The 23,694-nt window shown below is 34.6% G+C and overlaps 1 long non-coding RNA gene across 1 annotated transcript in view; it reads left to right on the forward strand.

Annotated features, from left to right (window-relative positions):
- LOC105855801 (uncharacterized) overlaps window positions 1-23,694 on the forward strand; it is a 201,180-nt gene that overhangs the window by 174,998 nt on the left and 2,488 nt on the right. Inside the window, exon 4 of the long non-coding RNA XR_012919631.1 lies at window positions 16,568-16,684. This is a non-coding gene — a long non-coding RNA (uncharacterized LOC105855801). The remainder of the gene's footprint in view (window positions 1-16,567; window positions 16,685-23,694) is intronic.

Below are 23,694 nucleotides of genomic sequence, written 5' to 3' on the forward strand. Positions count from 1 at the left end.
AACTATGTGCCAGTCATACCACTGTGAGTGAAGCAACATCATCGTTGCCCTCATGGGGCTTAAAATCTAGCATGGAGGACAGACGCTAACCCCAAAACTACACAACTAGTAAAGATATAATTCCAGTTATGATAAGTGTCTTGAAAGAAAATTCCTGGCTATTATGCATTGTGTGGAGAAAAATAGAAATGCAATAAGTGATGATGAATTTTATTTGGTTGTTTATAAAATTCTAGACAATGCATTCCCCTTTCTAACCTAACACATTTCTCATACCAGGATGTGCAAGGAATCCAATTTTCAAAAAAGAAACTTTATCTTTTTCAAAAGTTTACTGTGCTTCTATATGAGTGAAGCAAAGATATTTGGGGACAAAATCGGAACAAGTGCAGCTTTTACTGAGACTATGAGACCTTTCTGACTCTCAAATCTCTCTGATCACTTGATCCAAAGTTCAGGTGAATTCTCATAGAAATCATAGAATGTCAGAATGAGAAAAATCCTCAGAATTAACTGATCCAGGAGGCTCAGAATTTTAGCTTTCACAAGGCAGTACATTTATGGGGAAAGATAGAAGGTTGCCAGGTTTTTATTTTGCCAAGTGAGGATGGCACATAAAACCTACCACTCATTTATCTTTGATTTCATAAATGAGAAGACATTTGGAAACCAAAAAAAAAGGAAGAACATCATCTTGGTACAAAGGACAGCCTTTCTTAAGCAAGGAAAAATATAGCTTTATTTACTTATGTGTTTATTTAGTGATAGTCTCACTCTGTTGCCCAGGCTACAGTGCCGTGGCATCAGCCTAGTTCACAGCAACCTCAAACTCCTGGGCTCAAGCAAACCTTCTGCCTCAGCCTCCCAAGTAGCTGGGACTACAGGTACTTGCCACCATGCCTGGATAATTTTTTCTATTTTTTAGTAGAGATGGGGTATCGCTCTTATTCAGGCTGGTCTCAAACTCCTGACCTCAACTGATGCTCCTGCTCGGCCTCTCAGAGCGCTAGGATTACAAGCGTGAGCCACAGCATCCAGCTGAAAAATATAACTTTATAGCAGTATAGATATAGATACAAATACAAATATGGATTAAAATGTTTACAGCTACATAAAATATTGTCTTTATTTTTTTCATTTCATTTTAGACTGGTCAAAACCTGGAGTTTAGGAAGAACTGATCTTCTCCAGACTCTTTAAAGGGGCAATGACTGGCCAAGGTTACTAACTAATGACTGGTTGGGGCTGGGACCTACACCAAGGTTGATGGAGCCCACTGCAGTGCACCTTCTAATGACCCTGCAGCTCGGACCTTGAGAGCACAACAAAGAGAGTTAGATAAGATGTATCCTGCCCTACATGCAGGATTAGGATGGCCCTGGGGTCGGGGAGATAGGGAGAAAAAATGGAATAAAAGTGGGGCAAGTTCTAAGGACAGAAGATGGTATAATTGTAGTCCCTAAAGACATTCTTTTCTTTCTACCATCTTCCCCTCCCCAGATCAACGACCTATGTGAAAAAGGATTATATAAACAGTCCAGAACAGTAAATCCATGGTTAGGGTAATTTGTTGAGCACCTAATTTGTTTTTAGAACTGTGTGAGGTGCTCTATATTTGAAATAGCATTTAGTGCCCATAATCCTTTGAGGTACCTCTTCTCAAATGAGAAAACTGAGGCTCAGTGAGGAGAAGTAATCTACCTATGGTGGGCAGCCATAATTCACATTTATTTACTGTCTACCTCAAATTTAGACACCCATTAACTCTGCCATATTATCTCAGATACTGCTGTCTATGGGGAAAGGAAGAACATTTGCTGGGCTCCTACTATGTGCCGGACCTCGAGTTTAGTGTTCCCAAAATTTTATTTCACATAAGCCTGACCACAATCCCATTCATCTTCATTTCACAGACAAGGAAACTGAAGCTGATGATTGCACAGCCAGTAAGTGGAGGAGCCAAAGTCAAGTGAACTGCAATGGTTTTTATTGGCCCCTGAAGTAGACATTCATCAAGAAGCTAAAAGAAAGGATTCTTGGTATTGAATTCTAATGTATCCAAAAGAAAATCAACAACCCATACTCTAGTTACATTAAGACATTTTCATAAGTGCTAGGTTGAGTCATATGAAATTGCCATTTCTGCAGGTCAAAAGTGGTTGAATATCATGATTGCATATGATTTGACCTAATATATATCATTATTAAGTTCTTCTAATCCAGAGTTTTCTGCCTCTACTTAACTTTGACAAGACATTAAGGACTATAAAGCTAATAAGAATAGTGATAGTGATGATAATTAGAAAAATATTTATAACATTAGCAACAACCACTTTTACCATTTTTTAAAAAACTATTACTACATGTATTTTTATTGTGGTAAAAAAACTCCATAATAAAAAATTTACCACTTAATCATTTTTAACTGTACAATTCAGTAGTGTTAAGTATATTCACATTGCTGTGAAACAGATCTCCAGAATTTTTTCATCTTGCATAACTGAAACTCGGTACTCATTAAACAATGAGGAATCCATGAGAGACCGTGTGGCTGGTGGTATGAGATCATAGGGCTTTTTCAAGCAAAGTCAATCTGGAATTTTGTGTGAAGTGTTCCAGATTTTAATGTCAGCTTAAAAAAAATAGCTTTATTGAGATGTAATTTAAATATCATAAACTTACTCATTGAATGTATACATTGTAATGATTTTTAATCACCTTGCACCCAGTAAGCAGTTACTCCTCAGTATCCCTTCCTATCTCTCGCTCCTGTCAACCACCATTCTACTTCCTGTTTCATGAATTAACTACCTTAGATATCTCATATTTCCACTATTTTTAAGTGTGTAAAGTGTGCAAGATGCCTTACCCCACTTTGTTTAATCCTAACAAAACTGTGAATTAAATGCTATTATCTTTATTTTATAGTCAAGGAAATAAAAAATATTTAGGTACAATAAAGTTACATCTAAAAGTAATCCATCACTACATGTTTTCAAATCTATTATATACAAATTAGATACCAATGAGAATGATTTCTACCATAGAGAAGATTTTTCATATATTGGATTATTGTTAGTGGTTGTGGTATTGGTAGGTTCTCAAATATCAAAATAATGGAGCTCAATAAAAATTTGTTGAATGAGTGACTAAGTGAATGGTGTGACAGAATACCTTCTTAAATAAAAGAAGCCCAGGACATTATGAAGGAGAAGTGAGATGGCACTTGAAGGAAAATATGCAAAAGCTCATGGTAACATTCTCCATGTAGAGAATGGTTTTGGCTGATTTCTTTTTTTAAAATTTTATTTCAAGAAAATACGAAAGTACGAACATTTTGGTTTGCCTCTCCCTAGCAAGAGGTATGCCCTTCCCCTCCATGATGCTCACCACATTCCTCAGATGTGGGTCTACCCACCCTACTCCCTGAATCCCTGGTGAACACTGATTTTTTTAAACCCAGGAAAAAAATTACAGAGACCACATACTATGATCTACATTGTATTAAAAAATGGATACACTTCTTACCTAAGTGTACATAAGATATTTCAAAAAATGCGGTGGGTGAAAAGACTTACTTATAAGAAGAACAACATTCTATTCTGTAATCCTATTGACAAACTTAATTGAACGCTGGAGGAAATAGAATGGTTTAAAATGGGTTAAAATCTTAGATAGGACATTATTTAGTGTATCATAGCACATGAACAAGTACGAGAAACTGAGTAGGGAAGAATAAATGAAGCCCTTGTTTTTGTAATACTTACAAAAGGGTGGAAAGTTATTGGTTAGAGTAAAACACAAGCTTTGTGCTCACACTTAAACTAGAAACTGGAGGAAGAAGTTATACTAGAGACTTTATCATTCATGAGATAACGAAACAGAGTTAAAAAGATAGGGTAGCAAAATATTTGTATGAAAAAATCCTTATTTTTATATCATTGAAATGAGATTTATTTTCAAACTGAGGTCTCATTTTTATAAAAGAATTTTTTTAATTTTAAAGGAAAATTATATGATAAATAAGTAATTCTTCCTTGAATAAATTTAACAAAAACTGATGAACTTATTTAAAAGATAGTTATATATAAAATACATATTTATGCAATTATATTTACATTCCTAAACTAATAAAATGACTTTAGATTTATGAAGAATGCCAAAAATTACATGCATTTTCACCTATGAATAAACACTTTAGTTGCTAGTATTTTTGGTATCAAAACTCCCTCAACAAAAACTTTTCTTCCAATGAGTGAAACTTTTCAGAAACTTAATATATCTAGGTTCTAATATGCTTAGTTTTCTTTAGATATTTTGATTGAACTTAAGTTTGAAGGCAACCAAATTTTTGTCCTGTGGAATCTGTGAAAATGCAAATGTCCAAATCTGATTTCAATGAGCTTTGACCTTCTGAGATTTGTCAGCCACCCAGATGTCAAATCTTTCTTTTCTCCTTTTTGAAAAAGAAATTTATTCAATTTAATTCAATTTAAATTATTCTGTCATCTTTCAAGGACAAAAGACTGAACAAATTATGGATCTTAATTTTGACCTATCCAAATTACTTTTAACTATCCAAAGTAATGTTTTAGAAAACATGGAGAATCACAGAGTTTCTGTGCTGGATGGACTGTTACAGATAATCAAATCCACTCCCTTCATTACATAGAGAAAGAAGCGAACTGGCTTCCCCAGATATGGCATAGCAGGGTCCTAGGCAAAATTTAAATGCAGTTTTCTATTAACCACATAGGCACGAACTGTTAATTTACTCATGCTCTTGTCCAGATAAGGTGCAAACTGAATAAATTAAGTAGAACCATTTTTTGAGGAAGAAAACTCGAGAATATTGAAGTGAAATAACAGTGATTCCTACACCTTAAAACATCATTATACATAAAGGGGAACTGACAGTGTCTCAGTGTTGGCACAGTGGCAAGAGCACTGGAGTGTTTCATTCCAAACTTGCCTTTTCAGCTAACTGAATCATTTAATTTCTCTGTATCTCAGTCTGCAAAATGGGAATAATATACATTTTGTGTAGCTGAGAAGATAGAACCAGATTAGGAATGTAGAAGGACTCCAAGACTACACACTGCATGACACAGACTCAGCCATAATTTATGCACAGACCTGCTTTGGTAGGTATGCCCTACTTGCACCACAATAAAAGACCTTGAAACACAGATTAAGGGACCATCCTGCACAAACCCAAGAAAACCAGAAAAAAATTAAAAAAAAGGCAAACCCACTATGAAGCTTGGAATTAAAGGAAGAAACACACCTCGGCGTATTTGATGCTAGGAAGAAATAATGTCATTTTGAAATTACAGGTAGATGTGTTTCCCTTCTCCCCACCCCCTATACTCATTTCTAGCACATTTTGGGGAGCTATGGAAAATGAATAGAAGAGACAAAAAAGTACTTTGCCCGGCAGGAATACAAAATTGTAAAAGCACAGACAGCACTACAGAGGCGCGCTGCCATTCACTCACAAAGAATTTTGTGCATGTAGATGGCTGATTAATTGCCGGCCTGCCTAGACGAAGCTGCAACAAGCCAGATACTGTCAGCATGCCATCGGTTACCATGGAAATGCACAAGGTTCCTGTTTCTGACAAACCCTTGAATACTGGATAGATTGTGCCATATGTAAATAAGGCAAATTAGTTTTCCTATATCTTCCAGACAAGGTTAGACGAAAAGAAAATATATCTGTTTAAACATACTCTCTAACCTCTTAGATGTGACGAATGAGGAAAAAGGGGCTTCTTTCTTAGGAAACTGAACTCAGATTGTTACAACTGAAAGGCACTTGGGGAAAATGACCAAAAAATGCAAAATGTATTGTTCATTTTTAAGGAAGGACTTCAAAGTCAGGCATGCAAAGGTACATTTATTGGACTTTTGTTTTGCAACTAGAAGATGTATTTTATAAACACGTCTTTACAAATGGCCTGTTCTTTACAAAATTATAAAAGCTCAAACAGTTATTTCTACAGTATTAAATTAGAAATTTTGTATTTTTGTCATATAATTTTTTACTTATTGCACAGTCTCTTGGCTCCATAGGCTGAGTATGGAGTCACAAATCAGCATGGTAAATCAAACCAGCATAATTTACAATGTTTAATTTCATTACCACGGACACTTATTTTGGCATTACATTGGTTGGGTGTTTTTTTTTTCCTTAAACAGTTCTTACCAGCACTAGGAAACTTTATAACTTCTTTTCATGTTGCAACAATAATTTATAATGAGTTAAATATGATGTTATTTCAAAAATTCTTGTAATTATCATTAGGATATTTTAAAGTACATAATGACTCAAATGCCTTGTTTAATTTATGACACAGGACTACTTTTCTGATGGCCATCTGCAATTATATATATATATATATTTAAAATGTAGTCTTTTTACGTAAATAGTGACAATGCCAAAAAGAGCTGGAGCACATTTCATAATATAGCATTCTCTGAATAATTTTTTAATGTGCATTTCTCAAAGTAAAATGTTATGTCATCTCTCTTATTTCTTCAATTTTAAACATATGCTTTTTCTGTGTTTTCAGAGATTTTCTGTGTATCCTTGATATGAAATTTTGTTACTTAAACCCACAATTCATAGGCTATGCAAGTGAACCACAACATATGAACACCAAAGATATCATCCAAATTGACCTTTCCCTAAGTTTAAATGAATGATTTTTTTCCTTTGTGGGTAAAGGCAAGAGAAATATTTTTATTTTCTGTCAAATGATCAACTTACTAGATATACCCAGAATTCTAATTTAGATATAATATACCATATGTTATTTTATGTTTTTAGAATTCAACATGAACTCTAGGTAATGGGCCCCAAACTTTAACATATTTCCACAATTGAATATTAGCAAAGAAAAATAAAAAAGATGGTATTATCTACATACTTTCCTTTTTTATGTAAATAATATACTCCATAAAACTATCAAAAATACTGACTTTTAGTAGCCCTATTTGACATATTTTTCTTGCAAAAATACTCTTTAATAAGAATTGATATGTAAGGTGAATGGTTTTTATACAAATTTCTAAACAAACTTAAAAAGGAAACTCTGTTTATATAATAGTAAAGAAGAAATCAAATAAAACTATAGTATTTGAATAATTTTGGCTAGAATAAGCATCTATGCCTGAAATTAGCATGATCATTCTTTCTGTTCTTCATTTTGTTTTACATGTAGAGACCCAAACAGGTTGTCGCACTTTTAAACTCATTACAGTCCTTTTGCATTGAAATACATGACTTTTAGATGACATTTCATTTTGCTCTTTTTTCCCCCTTTAAACCAGACAGATCATAATTAAAAGCATTGGGATTTCCTGGCTGTTCATACAACAATGTCCACTTTTCTTACTAGAAATCTTCCCAAGTCCTTTAATTGTAAGCATATGTATTTGAGGATTTAAATTGCAAACTGTATCTTAAAAGCCACACATTTCACAATAGAAAGTGGCTAAATTTCTCTTTTCCAAGAGTTATTATAAAAAATATGCTATCTTCGAAGCCACGTAATACATGTTATATGTGCTAAGAGTATGTTAGAAACAATGAGATTGGTTTTATTTATGTTTTTAACTCTATGCTTTAAAATGTATGATTTACAAAATGTGCATGTTAAGCTGAAAGATAAATATAAGAATATTTTATCTACTGCTCAACTATAGTAAAATAGGAATACTATACTCTGGTGTATCACCAGAATGATAGTAAACATAGGACAGTCCATGAGAGAACAAATCATTGTGTGGAGGATAAATGCTTGCTGGGAGGACCACACACATTTACTACTTTTAAGAGGCAGCATTATAGTATGGAAAGAAAATTCATTCGTTCATTCGCTGAACATTTACTGTGTGCCAAGCAGTTTTAACAGGCATGGGAAGATGACAGTGAATAGGCAAGGTCCCTGCTTTCATGGATCTTATACTCTAGAGAGGTAGAGATAAACTGGGGAAAAAAAGAAGACCTGAGTTCTAATCTTTGCTCTTTCTCTCAAATCCTGTCATTCTTTTTATTTGAATCATCTTTATGATATACATCTTTTATAATATATTTTTATAGTTTAGTTATTTCTACACATTTTTCTACTCTACTACCCTATAAATTTCTTAAGAGTAGCAAATACGGTCTGAATCTTGTTCATCTTTAGATCTTCCACCATACTCAATATATAATAGATTTTTCCAACAATATTTGTTGAATAGATAACACTTTTGGTCACTTGTACTATAATTTTTTAGGCAAAGCATCTAACTTTAGAGGTTGTGAGTGTTTTCATTTGTAAATGACAATGAGAATGTTAAAATGAGTCATATTTAAGGTTAAAATTTGTAATTCTATAATTTTTTTTCTGTCCTCTGTTGGTCAGCTTCTATAGTATTTCTTAATGCTATTTGTCAGTAAACAAATTTACCATTGCTATTCTACTGACTTAGAACATTTTCATCCTGAAAATCTTATTACTCTAAAAATTTGTTTTTACTCTTCTGGCTATCATTTTTCAAGAGTGATTCAAAAATATACTCATTTTATTTTTTTCATGGAAAGTTATGCTAAGTCTGCTATTAAAGCTTAATTTAAAACATTAGTATCTGCTTGTTGGATGTGTAAAACAGGCAGGAAAAATCACAAACAGGAAAATAATCAGTTTTTGGAGTGTTAAATCAAGTGAATGAAGTAAGACAGAAGCAGTAGTCTCTGCACCAAAAGATGAGAACTTCCCTCCTCTAAATCCCATACACATATGGCTGTTTGTCCCAAGCTCATATAGATCACGGATAATTTACAAACAGTGGGTGATGTGCTATAAAGAAAATGGCCCATCTGTAATTTAAATATGTGACAAAATGTTTAAATGTTTCAAACAATGGTTAAGCACTAGAGACTTAACAGTCTGAAAGCAAGTGTGGAGCTCTCTTTTTTGGTTTATTGGCTGTATTTTGCACTAGCCCAAATGGACATTAGGTTTCTGGTACTTTCTGAGTTGAAGTACAAATCTTCCATTGGGCATCTTACTGGAAAAAGGAGAAGAGTATCCATTTTTTGAGAATAGCCTGGGCAACATTTATGTACTAGATGCTAATGTGTGTACTTGAAAAAAATCAGAAATTCAAGGTCTTACTCCAGATTTTAATCTATCATGGGAAATCTTTCATTCATTTTCTTATCAGCACAACAGCCCAATCTCCATACATCAATATTTTAAAATAAAACTTTAAATTATTTTCATGTTAACATTTATGTAACCTATATCACAAAAGGAGAAAATTTATTGCATAATGGTTATATAATAAATAAGAACTTTTCCTCTAATCTCCAGTTAAACACATACTATTTGTCTGATTCTCTCAAAAGACAAAAGGAAACAAATGAGTGAGTATTAGCTGCTTTTCCGTTTGCTCAGAACAAATGCTGAGGAGTAGAAAATGCATTTAGTTAATGGAGTGTTGAGTTTATGTAACTTCAACCAAGAAGTCCCTTAGCAGACAGGATGGATTTTGGAGGGAGACAGGGTTGATCACTAATATGCAGACTCTAGGCCGGCGCGGTGGCTCACAACTCTAATCCTACCACTCTGGGAGGCCGAGGCAGGTGGATTGTTTGAGCTCAGGAGTTCGAGACCAGCCTGAACAAGACTGAGACCCCCCTCTCTACTAAAAATAGAAAGAAATTAATTGGCCAACTAAAAATATATAGAAAAAATTAGCCGGGCATGGTGGCACATGCCTGTAGTCCCAGCTACTCGGGAGGCTGAGGCACGAGGATTGCTTGAGCCCAGGAGTTTGAGGTTGCTGTGAGCTAGGCTGACACCACGGCACTCTAGCCCGAGCAAAAGAATAAGACTCTGTCTCAAAAAAAAAAAAAAATAGAGACTCTAAATAAAATTATTTGATCAAGGTGAAAGAGAACAAAATAATAATTAAAACAAGGACCGATGGTATAATAACAAGAAAATAAAATTTTAAGTAAAAGTTGGTGGTGCTATTTATCTCCTTTAAAGGGAAATTGTCTGGAAATGCACATGCTGATCTCAAATAAATAAAATGTTTTACTAATATGTTTAGTTTGATTCTGCAAACGGCTTCAGATTGAAATGTATGTTGAAGCCTAAAACTGATTTGTTCCATGTAAATCGCATTTAAAACTTTTTTCAGCTAAAGGTATTACCAGTAAAGCTATTAACTTGAGTATGAGCTTTCTTTAGATCTCCAAACCTGTTATATCATTGATAATATTAGATTTTTCTCTTTATGTAAATTATTAAAAAACTACCCTTTTTCATTTTAATGGACTACAAACCCAATTCAAAGTATTTTTTATTATTCATCTGAACTTTTTGAAAGAAACTTTCCTCCCTTCCCCTGCTTGCCCTTGAACCATGTCCCAGGAGCTGTTGATTGACTAGGCAGGTTTTCTCTAATAGTTCCTCAGTTAGACATTTTCTATAGATTCTAAATATTCACGGCTATATTTAATGGCAAATGAACCTAGTAACACGGCAACATTTTTTAACACTTGGCTCTGAAAATATTCTGACAGTCTTACTTCATCAAAGAGCCAAATGTTATGCCTTTTTTTCCTTCCTATCTAGAATGTATACATCATAATACTATATCTCAAAGTTAACTCATGGGGTGAACTTGATTCAATTTGTTAAATAAATATTATTACTTAATGATTAACATGACATTTGGACTATCAGCATCTGTATCATTATCCTTTTCTCTTTTTATCGTTATATCCTTTTATCCTTTTTTATATCCTTTATGGGGAACCTAAAAACCCTTCATTAAAAAAAAAAAAAAAAAACACCTTATTGGTAGGCCTGCTACCCTGGGTATTTTCATCACTTTGGGGCCACTCCCTCCTGAACAGTTGAGCTGTCTATTCAGCATATGATAGCTACTTGGAAACCTGAAAACCACATTAGAAAAGAATTAATCTTTTATTTTTTCCCAGAGTGTCATATAAATACATACATAATATAAAAACATAATTAGTGGTGTTTTTATATATATTGAAAAATTTTAGCATTTCTAGAACATTCATACTCTAATAATCTCCCTCCCAAACTATTCATCAGTGATGCCTGCAAAACCAAAAATAACATTTGGACATAATCAATTTTGTCAGCAATTGAAGTATATAGTATTTAAATACTCTGACTTCATTCATTTTCCCTCTAAGCAAATTATAGTTGTAAACATATTTGGTGGGGAGAGGAGCCCTTTCAAACAAATGCTCATTATGATGTAGGGAAGTGAGTAGGCATTTTAATTTAATTTTTTTATTCATATCCTAAAACCTTCAATAATCCCTCAATTTATGATAGAGATAGGCTGCTGAGCAGTTAGGTTGGGCCACTCAGTCATGGCAAGGCTCAGATCTGTACAGGAAGCCTCACACTCATTGATTTATTTACTTCTCAAGACATGCCTGAGAAGTAATCATAAATTACTCTAGCCCACTGGGACACATTAAATCGGTGACTGTTATACAAACTCTACTATGTGGAATCAGGAAATAAGTGCACTTTCCATATTTAGAGGTCCATGCATTTCTAGATAGGGAATACTTCCTATTCAAGAGTCATATATATTATAAAAGTAAGAGATTTCTAACCAAAAAAAGTAATATTAATAAACTTTCTAATTTCGTTTTCCAAAATTAATATATGTATTATTTGTATAGCTTTAATCTAAATTTCCTAATACTATCAAATACTGGTATTCTCCATCCTAGTTTAGTTTCAACCAATGTCATGCTCTTAAAGGCTGTGCTTGTGATGATTTTCTCTCGCAAATAGCTTAGCTGATACTGTGTTGGATGACAATCTTAGTTGTTTGTGATATAGTGCCTCTGTTTTGAACAAAGTGTCATGTGGTCTGAACCCAAGTGCCCATCAATTCATGAGTGGATTAATAAAATGTGGTATATGTATACCATGGAATACTACTCAGCTTTAAGAAACAACAGTGCTATAGCACCTCTTGTATATTCCTGGATAAAGCTGGAACCCATTCTACTAAGTGAAGTATCTCAAGAATGGAAAAACAAGCACCACATGTACTCACCAGCAAATTGGTATTAACAGATCAACACCTCAGTGGACATATAGGAGTAACATTTATTGGGTGTCGGGGGGGGGTGGGAGGGGGGAGGAGGGGATGGGTGTATACAACCACAACAAGTAAGATGTGCAACATTTGGGGGATGGGCATGCTTGAAGCTCTTACTTCGAGAGGGGAGAGGAGTATGGGCAATATAAATAACCTTAACACTTGTACCCCCATAATACGCTACAATAAAAAAAAAAACAATTGTCATGTGGTCTGAAAGGCATGCAAGTAAGTCACAAACATGAAAACATCTTACAAACAGAAAGATTCATTAAAGACATAATTTTCCCATGCACTATGGGAACAGGGCCCATCTATTTATTTATTATTATTTTTTCTTTCATTTTAGCTCTTCTTCCTTCCCTCCCTCTCTCTCTCTTTCCTTCCCTTCTTTTTTCCCTCCCTTTATCTCTTTATAACTGGACAAATCACTTTATAACAAAGTCCATCAGCTTGAGCATCTTTAACTATGAAGAATAATCACCATCACCATCCACCCTATCAACACCTAAACACACACACACACCCACATCCCAAATTATTTTAAGTTATCAGAAGACAGATCTCATTCAAGTCCACTGCTTTGTTGTGTGACTTTGGGTAAATCATGTACTTGAACCTTCTGAGCCTCAGTATCCTCATCTGTAAAATGGAGCTGATGACAATATTTGTCTCATTTACCATTTCATAGAATTATTAAGAAAGAATTGAAAACAGTATTAATATATAAAAGTTTGTCTTAAAACTATATTTATATAAATATTATAATACAAACACATGGTAAGGTAAAAGTTACTCTGAAGTTGAAGAACTAAGAGTAGCATTTAGGTCATATTATATTTAAAAGATGTCTGATATTTCATTTTTTTATTAATAAAAGTCCAATTATTCATGACTTCACCCAACCTTATATATATTTAAGTGTTTTATGTGTGTGTATATAATTAGTCAACATATTGATCAAAATAACTTTATTAAATAGTAAATTAAAATATTTTGTAGTTTTCAGTGAGAAAAATTTAAAAAACTTAAAAACTTAAAAAAAACTCTCCAGAATTTGCTGAGTCATTATTATGGGATTATTTACTATCCTCAGTGTAAAATTACATCAATGATGTATGATTCTTAGGAAGGGGAATTCATTAATTGTCCTAGTGTAGGTTTTCCTATATTCTCTCAGCATATTTGTTTGAGTACTAATGCAATTTACTAATGATTTCATTTTTAACTAGTATATTGAGTGTTACAGGATGATACAGGACTTTTTTATTCATCCTAGTGTTATGTTTGAGATTTAAAAATAAGTTATTTGCTTCTACTTTCATTTTCTTGCTCATCAGGAGCAGCCTAATATTAACTTAAATAACATCCAAGATGCCTAATCCACAATTTCACTCCTCTCCTTGGTATCCTTGACTTCAGCTGACCCTACACTCAGACAATGGCAGTACCTTTATTTATTATTAGCAATTTTCCGTCCATAACAAACCACTTAATTGCCAATCTAACACTCAGAACCCTTCTACCCAGCAGTAATGAAGTGCTTTGAGACAACCAGAGGCAAAGGCATCAATTGCTGCTTTCAGCAAATACAGGAAATTCTAGATGATTTCGGGGATTTGACTCATTTTACCTAGCTAGGTGTATGTGCATGTGCATGTATATGCCTGCGTACATGTGTTAGTGTTTGCTTTGCATGTTGCTATTGAAGTGTGCACTGCAAAATACACCTCCAAGATTTTGATAGAAGTAGAACGTCCATGATCCCCTTAGAACAAAGAGCAGGATTTGACACATAGGTCAATAACTAGCCAAAGAACACTCTGCTTTACCTTTTAGGTAACATTTAATGGCATCTATCTGTAAAAATCTGTAGATTCCTTTTTGGTGAGTTGACAAAATGTTGTTCTTGTTAAAGGCAGCTTTGTTTCTTTATTAAAACTAAATTTTGCTTTATAAGACTAAATCCCATTGTTTAGCCTTCATTCCTGTGAGCTTAAAAAAGGTAAAAAAAAAAAAAATACTTTTCACTCCAAGCATTAACTAAAAGATAACCCTGTCTGCCCATTTTTCCAGCTTTTGCTTATATGCCACTATGCTCAATATTTTTCCTTTAAGAATCAATGATCCAGTTGAGTCTTGATTTCAACTTAAGGCCATCCATTAGAGAAAGTTAAGAGCCTGAAAAGGGTCAGCCTTTTCTGTCTCTGTTAGTCTAGGTAGCTTTCGTCTCTAATGGAATCCTTTCGATAATTATTTCATACTTCTGGCAAATCTTGATGGACTCCATTCACCTCAATGCTACCTCTGCAGATCACTCAAAAGCTTCTATTAGGACATCTTAGAGAAAACTCCTTTTTGCTTTATACTCAAATAAAAGAAGTAAAAAACTAAACTTCAAGAGGGGCCATGCTTTTCAGTATAATCACAATACTTTGCCAGTCTGAACAAGAGGCATGAGCTATTCTTTCTCTTATGAAAGCATTTTGACCAGGTGGAAGGATTTTAAACATATACACCAGAACATGCACACCTTGATCCCATGCAAGAGCCACAGAAAATATTTTCATACTTATTTGCATATAGGGTTTTGTTCACTATTAATGTTTAGAGAATATGAATTTTATCTCTTCAGTGACAGTGATTTTTAGTGGAAGAAAAAAATGTCTAATCAGTAAATTATGAATAACTGCTAAAATTGAGCAAAAAAATCAGGTTGCAATCTGGGATATCTACATATTTGGGGGGAATATATTATACATCTCCTTTAAAATACTGAGTTCTTTCCTAATTATATTTTGCTGAGTAACTTATGAACAATCAACTTTAATTCCCTAATCAGAAAACAGTGGGGTGACAGGTGAAAGCTGGTTGAAGATTAAGAATTTGCTGTAGGTTTTATACAGAGCAGTTAATAGTCACCTGAAAAATCAAGTGCTGAACTATTATATTAGATGATCCCACTGGCCACTTCTTTATTAGATCTGTTTTATTTATTAATTTTAATATTTTGTAGAGATGGGACTTACCATGTTGCCCAGGCTGGTCTTGAACTCCTTGGCCTCAAGCAATCTTCTCACCTTAGCCTCCCAAAATTCTGGGGTTACAGCTGTGAGCCACTGCACCCAGACTAAATCTACTTTAAATGGAACTCTGTGGGCCAGCTTGAAGCAGGATGGGCTCTCTTAAACCCAGAAAGATCTATCTGCTGCAGAGAGAGGGAGCAGTTCTCTTTTGGTCTCTAGTCATGTGGAGAGAGAAGGAATCAGACAATACTTACTCAGCATTGTAAGTACTGAGTACTTACAGTATTGTAAAAGTACTTACTCAAGTACTCTCCATCCCACCACCTCCCACAAAGGATTTAAGGTGGCTCCCAAGCACGTATGTAATGTGAGAAATACAACATTTACCAGAGAAAGGTAAGGCATAGGGAACATAAAGATTGAACAACTGTAAGGCCAAGGGTAAAATGAGCACACAGAAATATATAACCCAGCTTATTAGAGTCATTAGAGATGCTGCCCCAGACCACAGGCTAAGGGGCAAGCATGATCATGTACAAGTTCGCAATATCATGAGATTAAGGGAAAAAAGGGAAAGCCCTTTAATAAAGTGCCTACTGTGCAACAAATATTGTTATACAAGCAGATATTATTATTTTCATTTGACAGATAAGCAAACAGGTTCTGAGTGGCTGAGTAACTTTTGCTCAGGGTAATATAAAATGGCTGGCAAGAGTCAGAGCTGGGATTCAAACCCTGTTGGTTCTGCAACCAAAACTCATAGTCACTTCATTTCAAGAGGAGGGCAGGGGACAAAATTTCCTTCCGAAAACCTTGTTCTCCAGGATCATATACCTTCTCACTGAACAAAAGTAGAGAAGACATTTTTCTGAGTTCTTAAAAAATTCAGTGGATGTGTTTGTAAATTAATATAAAACATAAAATTGGGTACAACAAATAAGGTTATACCCAATCTGCTATATGTCATATTTAATTATATTGTCATTTCATTTCCTGCTTTTCCTTACTATAATTTTGTCTTGTTAATTCACAGTTTCATGAATTTTTTGGTAATATCTACATACCAATTAAATGAATATATTCCATAGGATAAATGAGAGATTTGGGAATTCTTGAGGACACACAAAAGGAAATATTCTGGAGCTACCTAAAATAATGCTCCCTTTATTAATTTTACAGATTCATAAACTCAGCTTTTTCTTAAGTTTTAAAGTTTGACTTCAAATCTTATTCTATTTATAAGTCTTTATCACTTTTAAAAGGGTTTAATAATGTAAATTTCTGTAACTTTATGCTGCATTTATAAATGTACTATATGCTATATATTAAATATAAAATTGGTATTTTATTTTATGTTATTATTTTTTTTGAGACAGAGTCTCACTCTGTTGCCTGGGCTAAAGTGCCGTGGCGTCAGCCTAGCTCACAGCAACCTCGAACTCCTGGCTCAAGTGATCTTCCTGCCTCAGCCTCCAGAGTAGCTAGGACTACAGGTACGTGCCACCGCACCCAGCTAATTTTTTCTATTTGTAGTCGTTTGGCTAATTGCTTTCTATTTATAGTAGAGACGGTCTTGCTCTTGCTCAGGCTCCTCTCGAATTCCTGGGCTCAAGTAATCTTCCCACCTAGGCCTCCCAAAGTGCTAGGATTACAGGCGTGAGCCACCACGCCCATTGGTATTTTATATACTTATATTGTTTAAAAAAATCTTCCTAAAATTTAAATAATCTTTGTGAATCTGCTATATTAAAACTTTAAATATGATGAACCTTAATTTCTCTTAAACATTCAATAATATTTATGATCTTAATAAAATTCTCTTTTATTTTTAACTGAATATTAAATTTTAAATTATTTAACCTATTATATTTTAAATTAAAAATATAAAGTAATCTGTGGGATATGCTCAAGTGGTCAATAAACTTCTAATATTCCAAATTTACTAAATATAATAAGAGTATAACTATCAAATACTTAGAAGATTCCCAAATTTACAGAAAAACACTAATGCTTTGGGTTAAATTTATGTTAGATTAAAAATTATCTCTATATTAAATCTTAATAAAATTTAAATCAAAATCCTGGTTAAATTTAGTCTTAGTCAAGTCTCAATTTACATTAAAAGATACTTAGCCCCTAAGGACATAATTATACCATCCCATATGAATGTGGCATTTCCTCCTTAAGTTTGATATTGATCAGTAATTATAATTAGGACTTGAAATTTCAAGATATAGATATCAACTTAAAATTATATATACAGTATATTGTAGTATGCATACTGTTTTACAGGTTTCTAAAATTTTGAAATAATCATAAACTATAGGAAATTGCAAAATAGCAGAAAGGGTCCAACATATTCTTTCCCCAGCTTCCCCCAATGATTACATTTTACATTAATATTGTACAGTATCAAAAGCTGGAAACTGCCCTTTGTATAATACTGTCAACTATGTGACAGGCTTTGTTCAGAATTCACAGCGTTTACCTCTATGTGTGCGTTTGTATATGATTCCATGCAATTTGATACTATGTATAGATTTGTGTAACCACCACAATCAAGATAACAGAACTCTTCCCTCACCACAAAGATCCCTGCTGTTAACCCCTTTATAGTCACACTTATCCTGTTTCCTACTTCCACTTCATCTTTAACCCCTGGCAATCTTTAATCTGCTTTCATCTCTATAATTCTGACATTTTGTGAATGTTATATAAGTGGAATCATGCCTGTGTAACCTTTTGAGATCATTTTTTTTTTAGTCATAATTCCCTTGAGATCCATCTAAGTTGTGTATATCAATAGTCCATTCCTTTATATTGCTAAGTAGTATTCCATGATATGTATAGACCAGTTTTTTAAACCTTTCATCACTGAAAAATATCTGTGTTGTTTCCAGTTTTTGTCTATTACAAACAAAGTTGTTGTGAACAATCATGCATAGCTTTTGGGGTAGACATAAACTTTTATGTCTCTGGGATAAATGCCTAGGAATGTATTGCTTGCTGGTATGGTAAGTGCATATTTAATTTTTTCTTTTTTAAATTAAGAAACTGCCAAACTATTTTTCTGAGTGACTTTGCCATTTTATGTTCCCATCAGCAATATATGAGTGATTCAGCTTCTCCATATTTTTGCTAACATTTGGTACTATCACCAGTTTTTATTTTATTAATAGTTATATTGATAGGTATATAGTAACATCTCATTGTGGTTTTAATTTGAATATCCTTAAAGATGCTGAACATCTTTTCATATGTTTATTTCCCATCCCCATATCCCCTTTGATGAAATGTCTATTTATATCTTTTGCCCATTTTCGAATTAGATTTTTGTTTTTATAATTCTTTGTTTCTTGCTGAGTTTTAAGAACTCTTTATACTATTTTAGATTTAAGTTCTTTGTCAGATATATGGTTTGCAGATACTTCTTCCCAGCCTGTACGTTGTATTTCTATTCTCTTATTAGAGTCTTTTGTAAAGCAAAAATTTTAATGTTGAAGCAGCCCAAATTATCTCATAAATAAGAACTATTCACCCAGTGTTAGGTCCCAAAGATTTTCTCCTACATTTTCTAGTTTTATGTTTTCTAGTTTTATGTTTTACATTTAAATCTATGATTCATTATGAAATAGTTTTTGTATAAAGTGTGAGATTTATTTTTATTTTATCTATTTATTTTATTCTCTGCCTATGCATGTTCAATTGCTCCAGCACCATATGTTGAAAAGACTATTATTTCATTGAATTGTTTTTGCACCTTTGTAAAAAATCAGTTGGACATTTTTGTGGGATCTATTTCTGGTTTTTCTATTCTTCCATATACATTTTGTTCAGTTAAACATACATCATGAACTTGTTTCCACCAACATTTTCAATATAGTTTTAACTAGTAGAAAGCATGTCACTAGTTGGATATATTGTGATTTATTTAATCACTACTGTTTTGAACATTTAGCTTATTTTTCAGTTTTTACTAATATAAACCACTCTGTAATGAACATCCTTACAGTTTAATCCTTGTATTTATTAATGATAATTTCTTAAGCTTTGTAGAAATAAACTGTCACATAAAGAATATATACTTTTTTAGAAAATGAGCTCCTTTGGACAATGGTTAGGGCTCAACTTGTTTTCAAAATGTACTTTTAAAAACATCTGTATGTAAAATAAACTTAGATAGGAAAGGAGAATAGATGAGTAGGGTAGGATAGCCAGGAAGATATTCATTGCTACTGAGGTAAGATTGTTTTTCATGTCTGTTGAATGAGTTAGAGTTCTCAGAGCCATCTGCTGTAGGGTAAAGGTAGGCTTCTTGTAGTTGGTACAAGAGTGGAGTTGTCCCCACCCTCACCCCAACATCCTGTCATGTAATTGCTTATGCCCAGATAATCCATAGGATAAACGTGCCTCAGGATGTTGAACTTGCAAGTAGATTGAATAGCGTTCATTATCTACGTTATCAATATTTTTATTCAAAGAACATTTAACTAGCCTAGTTCAGGGCACATGCCCTAAATTAATATAAGGCAGGATGTGGTAAGTCCTCTGAGAAACTCACAGAGTTAAACAGGAAAAGAAGGGAGAAAAAGGTGAGTTTTGACTTAGTACATGTAGAAAAGTCTCTTGAGAATGAAGTGTCTGTGTGTGGCCTGAGTGTGGCTTCGGCAGACTGAATACGGGAAACGGCATTCTGGAAAGAGAAAAAGCCATGGTAGTTGAAACATGAGCATGCAGCTGGGTCACTCCATGAGCGTGCATGTCTTGGGGAAGAGGGATGGTTGGAGACAGTTTTGGAAAGGCAGGCTTGAGGCAAGGTCTAAAATGAAACTGGAATGTCAAATAAAGGCAGATAAATTTTACTCAAATGAGAAAGCTCTTGAAATTTTGACATGGGAACAGGTAACCAGAGCTACCCTTTAAAAAGCTAATTCTGGCTACAGTATTTGAGCAGCCTTGAGTTGAAGAAAGATTACAGGTTGCAAATCTGCCGAGGAAGCTACTGCCTAAGTCTAGGGAGAAGGAATTCAGCTCTGAACTCTGACAGAGGCAGTAGGATAGATCGAGACTTGTAAACCTATACTCCTAGATGTGATTCTAGATCTCAAAGAAATATTTAAGCAAAATATTTGCTTGGAGGGAAGAGCAGGTGCATCATTGCTGGAAGCATGTATTTTGGTTCACCCCTGATTTGGAGAAGTAGAGGGGAAGCTGAAGTCCATGGTCAAGAATAAAGACTCCAGATCAAAATGTGTGGGTTCTAGTCCAGGAACCTGCACTTCCAAGCTGTATCACCCCGGTAAATGATCTAACCTCTCTGTGTCTCAGTATCCTCTATCGTAGAATGAGGATGATAATAGTACCATTTTATAATTTTATTGAGGGATTCAATAAATTCATGCATACCGAGTGCTTAGAACAGTGCATGGCAGGTGCTGTTCACCATTACTCTTTTTTTGTTATTATTTTTGAGCTGCTTCAAGAGAAGTTTGTGGTTGTATTTGCCTGACAAGGTCCTCTTGTCTGAGATAAAAAGGAAGGAATTACAGGAGCATAGGAAGAGAAAAAAATCTAACAACAATGTTTCTTCCACTCATTCACCTGGGGATTATGTTAAAATGCAGATTCAGATTTGGTAAGTCTGGAGTGAGGCCTGACATTGTGCATTTCTAACAAGATCCTTGCTGATGTGCAAGAATCTGACAGCTCCTTCGTTGCCTTAACCACCTCTCTTGCTCTCTTCCCTCCAGGGTTACCTTGAACTCTCGATATTAGGGGGATGCAAGCCCTCATTGTCATGACATTGCCTTCAGGAAATTTTTCCTTTTTTACAATAATAATTGTAAAATGATTCTTATATATACACCACACATACCAGGTGCTTTATATTCTCTATCTCAAATCCTTATGACAAGCCTTGTAAGGATAAGGTGCTATGAGTCTCACTTCACTGATGAGGAAACTTTGAGAGGTAAAGTAACAAGCTCAAGATCAAAGAGCTTACAAGTGGCAAAGCTGGAATTCAAACCCAGGATGTCTGATGCCCCTACACCTGGGCTCTTCTATATAATATGCTATTTCCCAGGTGATCTGCTTTCTATAAAGACACCAAAGGGCAGACAAAGAAGCACAAGTGGGAGAGTGAAAGAGTGGAGGGCATGTGCCTTGCACCAGGCTGTGAAGTGACTCAGGCTCCAGGCCAGCTGTTTTATGCAGGCCTCTGGTAGGCCTGTAACTCCTGAGCTCCCAGGATATACAGCCAGCCACCCCCAAGATCCCCTGAGAGTCCTGTTTAGTCAGATCTTGGTTATTCTGAGGCAGGACGTTTTTTGGTAAGGTATTTCCCCAGAGCCTTAGCTCATTTATCAGGACACTTTATAAAAAATGAGAAAGACTTCTGATAACCAAGTAAGACATACTAAGATTGTAAATCTGGAAGGTGGTAAGATGGCAAGGCTGAAATGCACATTACATTTCTATTTTATCTGCTAGATCTTGAGAAACTCTACCTATTCCTTAGATTTTAGCTTTAGGAACAACAAGCAGTTCACACATGCACTATTGTGTGGAGGACTAAGGAACCAGGGTGGTTACTTCCCTCTCTGGGCCACATGATATGGCTTTTGGGGAGATGACGTTCAGGCCTACATGATCATATACGATCGGATGAGCAGTACACAAGCTAATTCATCTCTGCTCCTCCATCTCAAATGGTTGGTGCCTCTGGTTGTGTCTTGCAGATGTATGTTTGTAACGCTAACACAGCCCTTGCCAAGTTACATCACACTTGTCTATTTCTAGGTCATGTTTTCCTGAAACAACTGTCTAAATTTCAGTTTTTCACAAATTTCCTTAATAATTCTCCTTACATCCATGAATGCCGAGTACATACTCCATGGTTTTTTGGGTTTGGGGTGGGTGGTTTTTTTGTTTGTTTGTTTATTATTTTTTTTTTTGCTATATCTATAAATTACCTGTGTTATTATTTAAATAATTTTTCCATTAATTTATTTTCTTTTTAAATTTAAATGAATTTATTTTTAAAATAACCTTTATATCACTCCCATGATTAGAAAATCAGGATACTTTACCATAATTAGACAGTAAATGTAAGAGTAAATAAATAATAATTGAAATTTAAAAATAATCCTTGCATCATCTAAAATCATTGAATATATTACCAGAGGACATTTATCACTTTGGGCAAAGCTGCCCTAGAGGACATGAGGACTCAAGAAGACACTCATGTTTATTTCTCTATTTCCAACATTTTTCTAATTGCCTGGTCTTCATTTCATGTTGAATTAGTGAAGCACTAATATGCTCTATAGAACATTGCTATGGATAGGCAATGCTTTGGGCGGAGGTAGTTAGGGATGATTTTTATGAGAAATACAAGTAAAATATTTGAGCCAGACTTCTGATTTTCAGAAGCAACTGGACAAGTGGCAATGAGATGTAAAAACATTTCAAATGTCCCCTGACCAGGTACAGAAGTGAGAAAACTTATGGCAAGTTCGGAGAAATCTTGAGTGTATTAATTTTACAGAGGCAGATTTAGTAGCTCTGATTGGGCCACCTCTTCCAGGGACAAGTGCCTGAGCAGTGACTAATGGTGGGAATTCCCAGTCAAGGTGTAAGATATGTGCATATTTTGGGGTGAGGATTTGGGGGAGGATTTTAGCACCCTTCAAATCATATTACCAGAAAGTTGTTTCAGGCCAGGCTCAGGAAGGAGCTTCTTGTGGCAGCTGTCAAACTACAAGGGGATAAACCAGTGAACTGGACACTGACACTTAGGACAACAGTAACGTGTGTTCTGAAATGCTAATGTAGACTGTATTCCCAAGATGTTGTCAGGAATGGAATTTCTGGTTGAATCAAATATTTATGTTAATCATAAGCACACATTCTTCCAACTGGGAGAAAAACAATTTAAAGCCTATGAAATTGTCTCCAAATACATTTAACTGATTGTTTGTCCCCACTTGGCCAAACTGCTGCTTGGGTTACGACTCCCCAGAAAGTGTACGGTGATGAAATGTGCAATAAATAGGTTTACTAAATGTTCTTTTTTCTTACCTGTGTTTGTAAGAGTATTCACATACAGAGCAAAGCAGTGATTGCTTCTGAAGGCCTTCATTATCCCTTGGATGAAGCAACTTTCTACCCCACTGATAGCACACCATACAAGTTTTAATTTCCTCTATGCACAGCCCTTGATATAAACAGTTAGATCATGGCCTTGTGTGCCTTCAGCATAATGTGGAGGAGTCAACAAGTCTGTTATTATAACAGATAATATATAATAATGATGGGAAGTAGGTGTAGAGATTTGTTCTAGATGAGAATTTCTCAAAAAAAAAGCAAACAATTTTAGAGGGCATAATTGAGAAAAAAATGAAACATTACAGGAAAAAAATCAAACCCGGGAGATATACTGAGTAAGGTGCAGGAGCTATTAACTCGAAAGGGAGTGCAAAGAAACCTTCCCATGCTGCAA

Source organism: Microcebus murinus, chromosome 1 (genome assembly GCF_040939455.1).
Source record: "Microcebus murinus isolate Inina chromosome 1, M.murinus_Inina_mat1.0, whole genome shotgun sequence".
NCBI classification, from domain to species: Eukaryota; Metazoa; Chordata; class Mammalia; order Primates; family Cheirogaleidae; genus Microcebus; species Microcebus murinus.